We start from the raw sequence: 10,815 nt of genomic DNA, 5'->3' as shown, positions 1-10,815 counted from the left end.
TGGGGTCAAAATTGGCACCGCCCCGGGGGTCATTGATTTTCCTTATATGTGTATACATGTAGCAAAAACTTAAAAAATCTTCTTTGAAAAAACCCAAATAGCTAAAGTTAAGATATTAAGCATGAAACATCTTTTAGTGAGTGTCTACAAAGTTTGTTTAAATAAAAGACCTGGGGTTAAAATTGGCCCCGCCCCGGGGGTCATTGATTTTCTTTATATGTGTATAGCAAAAACTTAAAATCTTCTTTGAAAAAACTCAAATAGCTACAGTTTAGATATTAAGCATGGAACATCTTCTAGTAAGTGTCTACAAAGTTTGTTCAAATAAAAGCCCTGGGGTCAAAACTGGCCCGGCCCCAGGGGTGTCATTGTTTTTAACTACATTTTTGTATATGTGTATAGTATTAACTTTAAAAAAAATCTTCTTTTAAAAAGCCCAATGAGCTAGAGCTTAGATGTTTAGCATGAAACATCTTCTTATGGGTGTCTACCAAGTTTGTGCAAATAAAAGCCCTTGGGTTAAATTGGCCCTGCAACATTGGGGTGGGGGGTATATACAGGTGAGCGACCTCAGGGCCATCATGGCCCTCTTGTTTAATATTGTTTCAATGCAACTTTGTGAAAGATTCCTTCTAGTCATTTTGCTACCAAGCAAGGATTAACAAATAAAAAGCTGCCATTTTGATTACGAGGTAAACCACGTGTAAACATTTGGTGTCATCTTATGTTATTTAATTCCAATAATCTTTTGACAAACTTTACAAAAAGGGTAACTTTACATGTGAAAAAAGTGTTTCTTTGCAGAAATCTTTCAGTCACTTTAAAAAAAAAATAATGGTGAAAACAAATGATATCATACAGTCACCTTTAGGCAACATGTTACAGTTTTGATGTAAGTTTGTGATATGATATGATATGATATGCACTTTCAAAACATTTGCATAAAAATGTAATTTCATATAGTAACCATTTAGCAATTTGTCGTAAAATTGCTGTATTAAACATGATATTTGATTTTACAATGTTCTCTAAAAATTAGCATGTAATTTTTTAGAAAACCATTTCACAGATTTTATATAGAAACTTTTGATAATTTGTCATAAGAATGTTATTTTATACAGAAACCTTTAATTCACATTAAACCATAAGTGTAAACATATTATTGTATGCAGAAACCTTTGCACCACTTTTAACCATCAGTGTTAACATTTGATTTTATGCAAAAATCATTGACATTAGTGCCAATATGATTATATGTAGAAATCTTACCATAAGTGTAAACATGTGATTTTATGCTAAAATGTTTGACACACTTAAAGGCATTGGAGTAAACATGTAATTTTGTGCAGAAAACTTTGACACACTTTAAAGTATTGGTGTAAACATGTAATTAATGTAGAAATATTTTTCAAACTTTAAAACACTAGTGTAAACATGTAATTTTAGGTAGAAATTTTTGACAAATGTTAAAACATTAGTGTAAACATGTGATTTTTATGAAGTAATCTTTGACAAACGTTAAAACATTACTTTAAACATGTAATTGTATGTAGAAATATTTGAAATCATTTAAAACATTAGAGTAAACAAGTGATTCTTATGTAGAAATATTTGACCCACTACAACTTTATTGCAAATATGTGATTTTTATGTGGAAATCTTTGACACAGTTTACAACTTTATTGTAAACGTGATTTTTTGCAGTAATCTTTGACAAAAGTTAAACCATTAATGTTAATGTGATTTTAAGTAGAACTCTTTGACAATCGTTACACCATTGGTGTAAACATAAGCTTTTATGTAGAAATATTTAATATACTTTAAAACATTAGTGTTAACATGTAACCTTATGCAGAAATAATTTACAAACTTTAAAACATTAGTGTTATACAGAGATCTTTTACACACTTTAGAAAATTAATGTTAATATGTGGTTTTATGCCGAAATCATTTTCACACTGTAAACCATCAGTGTTAACATGTGATTTTATGCAGTAATCGTAAGACACATACAAACTAGAGTTTGGTTTGGATTTTTTTCATCATGTTCATTTCACTATATTTACGGAAACATTTTTTTCTTATTTAGATTTTGTGTAATCAAGCTCTTGTTTAATTCTTGTTACCACATTATATCTCCTTACACATGAATATTAAACGGGACATCAACAATATAAAATGAAAATAATAAGTTGTATATATGAAGGAAATTGTAATCATTGGCACATTCGTCTTACGAAATTAACATTTATTACCTTATTTCAAGTATCTTGCGAATCTCAATGTAAACTGATCTTATTTCATTTTTTCCTTATACAAAATATAGGGAAACAAAATCTTGAACAAAAAAGTGCCTTACCTTTTTGTATATAGAAACACAGTTGTGCTAAATCAATTGAAAGAAAAATTATACAGTTTAATGAAAATACAATGTAGTACCACTGTTTTGACGACCTCTTACAAAAGAATACTTGAAATATTTGTTTTTTTTTATCTTATCAAATATGTCAAACTGATTTTTATTAGCACAATATCTTCTAAGCTTGACCTCCGCTTCACACCCTCTCCCCTTAATCCCATAGCGTTTCGTTTTTTAGTTTAACCACATTCTGGTGTTTCTTCTGTCAGATCTGCTTACTTTGCATTTAAAGTTGGACCCGTGTTCTTACGTTCTGGCTTCAGTTTCCAACCAAACCGACATCATACCCTTTGAAGCTGTCCACATACACTTACGTTCCGATTTAAGTTGCCTTCAATTTCATTTGGAACACATCGCTGATTACTCGTAATGTTAAAAAAGTTTATCCGTATCTATTTGAGGTATGAGTGAAAGGGCCGAAATATTGGTTTGCAGATACTTCCATCCTCAATCCTTCAGTTTAAAGTGTTAACTCAATTAATCAGCCTCAAACGGTGAGCTTCAATTAAAGCCGGTGCGCACAAATATAAAATATTGTCAAAAGTGGCTTTGTCGAATAGTTAGACTAGTTATGTAAGGATTGCTGAACGCGTTTATGTAGGTTCAATCCCCAACAGGGGTGCTGTGGCTGAACTGTACTCTGGTAAATGCAGGCTGGCTTACTGCTGTGATCCTGAGTAAAAGCTACCACCACCACCAGGGGCAAGCCGTTGTTTCCGTGAGCAAGAAACTTCACACTGGTTGATTCCAGGACTGGTTTCGAGCGTGTTGCTATAAGCTTATAGCTTCCGACATTTGAACTGAAAATAAATCCTTTATAGACCAAAGGGGTAAAATACGCAGAGTTAGTGACACATTTGAATAAGGCCTTTGAATTGTATAAACTGCTAAAGACATATGGTGAAAATATTCACATCATTTCACTTGACATACATTTGAACCGGTTTCTACAAATGCTATCGGCATGTTTCATAAAATTGCATAGAGCCAACTTGATCTTTTTTTCTGTTAATTTTATTGTGCATCAATGGCCATCGTGCTTTATATGTTATAGTTAATCTAGCTAGTATTTCTGAAATTAATTTTTCAGGAAAAGAAATACCGCGGTCTTCACATCGTCACCAGACATCTAGGACGAGTACCTTCAACTTTGCCTTAAAAGAACTTCTTATTCCGTCCATTTGTAGTTTAGGCTAGTCTTTGACCTACTTTTTCATCCAATGAAATGGATGAATCTGACAAATTCCTGACTGGTTCCAACAAAATGTTTCCAACCCGTCTATATTAAATTGCGCGCGCATAAACGACTGAGCCAGTTCGTGTCTATTTAACTTCCGACCGGGCGCTCCGCTCCTTGCATTTAGCAGAAAAAACAAATAGTTCTTATTTGGTTATTAGAGTCTTACTTTTACTTATTAATATCATTATAAAAGTAACAAGTTATTTATTAAGTTTAAAAGAACTTCTACAAGTTGAATCAATTTTAAATAAGTTTGTCCGATCGAACATGTCTACAAAATCATCTCAGAAGTAATGAAATGAGCCGCGTCACGACTAATCCAACATAGTGCGTTTGCGGCCAGCATGGATCCAGACCAGCCTGCGCATCCGCGCAGTCTGATCAGGATCCAAGCTGTTCGCTATCAGTTTCTCTACTTATAATAGAGTCGGTAAGCCCTGATCAGACTGCGCGGATGCGCAGGCTGGTCTGGATCCATGCTGGTCGCAAACGCACTATGTTGGTTTTGTCGTGACACGGCTCAAATGTTGCTCAGAAATTGTTGTTTATAATTATTACGTATTGTTAGTTAATTTTAAGCAAAAGTGCCCCGTCGCAACCTTTTAGCGTCAAATTTCAAAGATTAGTGACTCGTTTTTTATTTTAAACATAATTACCATATAACTTCTACAAGTCGATTTTCTATTATTTTATAAGTATTAAAGGCCCATTATGCCTCAGAAATACTTTTATCTTTTGTTTCTCAAAGCATGAAACTCATATTTGCCCTTTCTAAAGAAGCAAAAAGAGGTTTCTGAAGCCTTTTAGGTGTTTTTTGTTGTGTTAATTAAGGTATTTTTACAGACTACAAACTTTTTTTATTACGTAATACATACATGTATATTGTTAATGCTTCATAATGTTTTGTCTTTTACATGTACATTGTATGTACATGCATCTATATTATTGTATTACATTATTTGTTATATTCAGCTTTTTTTAATTCTTGCCGAAATATTCAGGTAAGAATTGCATGTATTATGATTTTTTTTGTGTGTATCAACATTTAAATATAACATTTAATTTAACGTGAATATATATCTATAATGGATTTTATTATTAAAATATTAAATATACAAGAAACTTTCCATCAACGAATTACGAATCTGCATATCAACAGACTTAGTTGTTTCTAAAAGAAAAGATGTTAAGATAATAAAAATGTATACTTTTTAACTATAAATGTATCGCTATATGTATTATTGTAACTGTCACTGCGTCATTTTCTTGAATTTTAAAGTCACTGTGTTCTTACTTTATGGCTTCACAATAAATTCATTTGAATGTAGTAGTTTGTTTTCTCATTTTCTATTGTAATTGACTAGAACCTAACAAAGGTGTCAACCATGTTTCCTACGTATGGAGGCACTACTGGTTATTCCAGACCAGCTCTTGTGAGTCCAGAACAGCTCTTGTGAGTCCAGGCCAGTTATTGATAGTCCGTCCAGTTTTTGTCATTGGAGACCAGAACTTGTCTTTCCAGACCAGGGTTTGCCAGTATAGACCATTCCCGTCAGCCTAGTACTTGTTATTTCATACTAGTGCTTGCCAGTCTAGACCAGTATTTGTCATTCGAAATCAGTAATAGATAATCCATGTCAATGGTGTACTGGTATGGACTAGCTTTTACTGGCTTGGAATGACAAGAACTGGCATAGACTGACAAGCACTTGTATGGACTAGCTTTTACTGGCCTGGAATGACAAGAACTGGCATAGACTAACAAGCACTTGTATGGACTAGCTTTTACTGGCCTGGAATGACAAGAACTGGCATAGACTAACAAGCACTTGTATTGACTAGCTTTTACTGGCCTGGAATGACAAGAACTGGCATAGGACTAACAAGCACTTGTATGGACCTAGCTTTTACTGGCCTGGAATGACAAGAACTGGCATAGACTAACAAGCACTTGTATTGACTAGCTTTTACTGGCCTGGAATGACAAGAACTGGCATAGACTGACAAGCACTTGTATGGACTAGCTTTTACTGGCCTGGTATGACAAGAACTGGCATAGACTGACACAGCACTTGTATGGACTAGCTTTATTACTGGTCTGGAATGACAAGAACTGGCCTAGACTGACAAGCACTGGTATGGACTAACTATATCTATTACTGGTCTGGAATGACAAGAACTGGCCTAGACTGACAAGCACTGGTATGGACTATCTATATTTATTACTGGTCTGGAATGACAAGAACTGGCCTAGACTGACAAGCACTGGTATGGACTATCTATATTTATTACTGGCCTGGAATGACAAGAATTGGCCTAGACTGACAAGCACTGGCATGGACTATCTATATTTATTACTGGTCTGGAATGACAAGAACTGGCCTAGACTGACAAGCACTGGTATGGACTATCTATATCTATTACTGGTCTGGAATGACAAGAACTGGTCTAGACTGGCGAGCACTGGTATGGACTAACTATATCTATTACTGGTCTGGAATGACAAGAACTGGTCTAGACTGACAAGCACTGGTATGGACTAACTATATCTATTACTGGTCTGGAATGACAAGAACTGGCCTAGACTGACAAGAACTGGCATAGACTTACAAGCACTTGTATGGACTAGCTTTTTACTGGCCTGGAATGACAAGAACTGGCATAGACTAACAAGCACTTGTATGGACTAGCTTTTTACTGGCCTGGAATGACAAGAACTGGCATAGACTAACAAGCACTTGTATTGACTAGCTTTTACTGGCCTGGAATGACAAAGAACTGGCATAGACTGACAAGCACTTGTATGGACTAGCTTTTACTGGCCTGGAATGACAAGAACTGGCATAGACTGACAAGCACTTGAATGGACTAGCTTTTACTGGCCTGGAATGACAAGAACAGGCCTAGATTGACAAGCACTTGTATGGACTAGCTTTTACTGGCCTGGAATGACAAGAACTGGCATAGACTGACAAGCACTTGTATGGACATGGACTAGCTTTTACTGGCTTGGAATGACAAGAACTGGCATAGACTGACAAGCACTTGTATGGACTAGCTTTTACTGGCCTGGAATGACAAATACTGGTTTTGACTGACAAGCACTTGTATGGACTAGCTTTTACTGGCCTGGAATGACAAGAACTGGCATAGACTGACAAGCACTTGTATTGACTAGCTTTTACTGGCCTGGAATGACAAGAACTGGCATAGACTAACAAGCACTTGTATGGACTAGCTTTTACTGGCCTGGAATGACAAGAACTGGCATAGACTGACAAGCACTTGTATGGAATAGCTTTTACTGGCCTGGAATGACAAGAACTGGCATAGACTGACGAGCACTTGTATGGACTAGCTTTAACTGGCCTGGAATGACAAGAACTGGCATAGACTGACAAGCACTTGTATGGACTAGCTTTTACTGGCTTGGAATGACAAGAACTGGCATAGACTGACAAGCACTTGTATGGACTAGCTTTTACTGGCCTGGAATGACAAGAACTGGCATAGCATAGACTGACAAGCACTTGTATGGACTATGTATTACTGGCCTGGAATGACAAGAACTGACCTAGACTGGCGAGCACTTGTATGGACTATGTATTACTGGCCTGGAAATGACAAGAACTGGCATAGACTAACAAGCACTTGTATGGACTAGCTTTTACTGGCCTGGAATGACAAGAACTGGCATAGACTGACAAGTACTTGTATGGACTAGCTTTTTCCTGGCCTGGAATGACAAGAACTGGCATAGACTGACAAGCACTTGTATGGACTAGCTTTTACTGGCTTGGAATGACAAGAACTGGCATAGACTGACAAGAACTGGCATAGACTTACAAGCACTTGTATGGACTAGCTTTTACTGGCCTGGAATGACAAGAACTGGCATAGACTAACAAGCACTTGTATGGACTAGCTTTTACTGGCCTGGAATGACAAGAACTGGCATAGACTAACAAGCACTTGTATTGACTAGCTTTTACTGGCCTGGAATGACAAGAACTGGCATAGACTGACAAGCACTTGTATGGACTAGCTTTTACTGGCCTGGAATGACAAGAACTGGCATAGACTGACAAGCACTTGAATGGACTAGCTTTTACTGGCCTGGAATGACAAGAACAGGCCTAGATTGACAAGCACTTGTATGGACTAGCTTTTACTGGCCTGGAATGACAAGAACTGGCATAGACTGACAAGCACTTGTATGGACATGGACTAGCTTTTACTGGCTTGGAATGACAAGAACTGGCATAGGACTGACAAGCACTTGTATGGACTAAGCTTTTACTGGCCTGGAATGACAAATACTGGTTTTGACTGACAAGCACTTGTATGGACTAGCTTTTACTTGCCTGGAATGACAAGAACTGGCATATATAGACTGACAAGCACTTGTATGGACTAGCTTTTACTGGCCTGGAATGACAAGAACTGGCATAGACTTACAAGCACTTGTATGGACTATCTTTTACTGGTTTGGAATGACAAATACTGGCTTTGACTGACAAGCACTTGTAACGGACTAGCTTTTACTGGCCTGGAATGACAAGAACTGGCATAGACTGACAAGTACTTGTATGGACTATATCTTTTACTGGTTTGGAATGACAAATACTGGTTTTGACTGACAAGCACTTGTATGGACTAGCTTTTACTGGTTTGGAATGACAAGAACTGGCATAGACTGACAAGCACTTGTATTGACTAGCTTTTACTGGCCTGGAATGACAAGAACTGGCATAGACTGACAAGCACTTGTATAGACTAGCTTTTACTGGCCTGGAATGACAAGAACTGGCATAGACTGACAAGCACTTGTATGGACTAGCTTTTTACTAGCCTGGAATGACAAGAACTGGCATAGACTGACAAGCACTTGTATGGACTAGCTTTTACTGGCCTGGAATGACAAGAACTGGCATAGACTGACAAGCACTTGTATGAACTATCTATTACTGGTTTGGAATGACAAGAACTGGCATAGACTGACAAGCACTTGCATGGACTAGCTTTTACTGGTTTGGAATGACAAGAACTGGCATAGACTGATTTGGAATGACAAATACTGGTTTTGACTGACAAGTACTTGTATGGACTAGCTTTTACTGGCCTGGAATGACAAATACTGGTTTTGACTGACAAGTACTTGTATTGACTATCTATTACTGGTTTGGAATGACAAATACTGGTTTTGACTGACAAGTACTTGTATGGACTAGCTTTTACTGGTTTGGAATGACAAATACTGGTTTTGACTGACAAGTACTTGTATGGACTATCTATTACTGGTTTGGAATGACAAATACTGGTTTTGACTGACAAGTACTTGTATGGACTATCTATTACTGGTTTGGAATGACAAATACTGGTCTATTGCTGGCCATTTCTGCTCGTAATAGTTAGTCCATACAACATAACAGTGCTCGCCAGTCTAGGCGAGTTCTTGTTATTCCAGGTCAATAATACATAGTCCATACCAATACTTGCCAGTCTGGGCCAGTTCTTGTCATTCCAGACCAGTAATAGTTAGTCAATACCAGTGCTCGCCAGTCTAGGCCAGTTCTTGTCATTCCAGACCAGTAATAGTTAGTTAATGCCAGTGCCCGCCAGTCTAGGCCAGTTCTTGTTATTCCAGGCTAGTAATAATCCATACCAGTACTCACCAGTCTATGCCAGTTTTTTTCATGCCAGGCCAGTAATAGTAAGTCCATATCAGTGCTCGTCAGTCTAGGCCAGTTCTTGTCATTCCAGACCAGTAATAGATAGTCCATACCAGTGCCCAGTTCTTGTCATTCCAGGCCAGTAATAGTTAGTCCATATCAGTGCTCGTCAGTCTAGGCCAGTTCTTGTCATTTCAGACCAGTAATAGATAGTCCATACCAGAGCCCAGTTTTTGTCATGCCAGGCCAGTAATAGTTAGTCCATATCAGTGCTCGTCAGTCTAGGCCAGTTCTTGTCATTCCAGGCCAGTCATAGATAGTCCATACCAGTGTCCAGTTCTTGTTATTCCAGGCCAGCAACACTTAGTCCATACCAGTGTTTGTCAGTCTAGGCCAGTTATTGTCATTCCAGGTCAGTAATACATTGTCTATACCAATGCTCGCCAATCTAGGCCAGTTCTTGTCAATCATGGCCATTTATAGATAGTCCATACCAGTGCTTGTCAGTCTAGGCCAGTTCTTGTCATTCCAGGTCAGTAATAGTTGGTCCATACCAGTACTTGTCAGTCTTGACCAGTGCTTGTCATTCCAGACCCGTATTGGTTAGTCCATACCTGTGCTTGTCAGTCTTGGTCGGTAGTTGCCATTCCAAAACAGTACTTATCATTCCAGTTTTACTGGTGGACGAATACCTCAGGTGCCGTTCCGTGCATTATTTCAGACACGAATGGGCACCTCAAAGGGATGACTTCAGTCCCTGTCGGGATTGGGAATTTGGGACAATTGGTTTGAAGTCAACGACCTTATCCACTCGGCCAAGGACACCCGAAGATGTCAAGGGTTTACAAACTGTTCTAGTAAGATATCAAAAGATAGTTTTTAATGCAGTGGACGTTAAATATTCCTTAAACTTTTGTTAAATAGCAGCAAAATACAATGTTCTTGGTCGAGAAGTATAGTATTGACATCATTGTCCACAGATGCAATTAACAGTGTGTTTTGTTTACATTTACCGCGTTTCAAGGAAAGTACAAATGTAAAATAATTCATATAATTTATTCCATAAAAAAATCATTTACCTCAACTTTGTAGAGACATCCGAGAGAGAAAATTCTTTGAGCCGTTTATGAGAGTTGGCCAGCTACTTTTCCCCCCATATACTGCCATGGCGGTCGTAAAAAGCAAACACTTCTATCAAAAACGATCATGCTAACATTTGAATTGTCTCAAAATGAACATTTATTAATTATGTCATATCTCCTCTACTTAATTATGACTTTTTATGCTGTTTCTTCCATTCAAATTTCCTCTATTTAGTTTCAAACATAGGCACTATCTCTCGTGTAACCATTTCCGCATGGTGGGCAATCAAGGGCAGATAACTTTTCTGCCATATGGCAAGCTCTCTAATGTATCCAAAATAGGCTTCCATATACAATGTAACTGAAAAGTAACAGCATGCAAAAAGGACTAATAAATTCAGA

The sequence above is a fragment of the Ruditapes philippinarum genome, unplaced genomic scaffold (genome assembly GCF_026571515.1).
Source record: "Ruditapes philippinarum isolate M1 unplaced genomic scaffold, ASM2657151v2 ctg231_1_1_1_1, whole genome shotgun sequence".
NCBI lineage: Eukaryota > Metazoa > Mollusca > Bivalvia > Venerida > Veneridae > Ruditapes > Ruditapes philippinarum.
The sequence above is the reverse complement of the archived record's forward strand: the minus strand, read 5'-3'. Positions refer to the sequence as shown.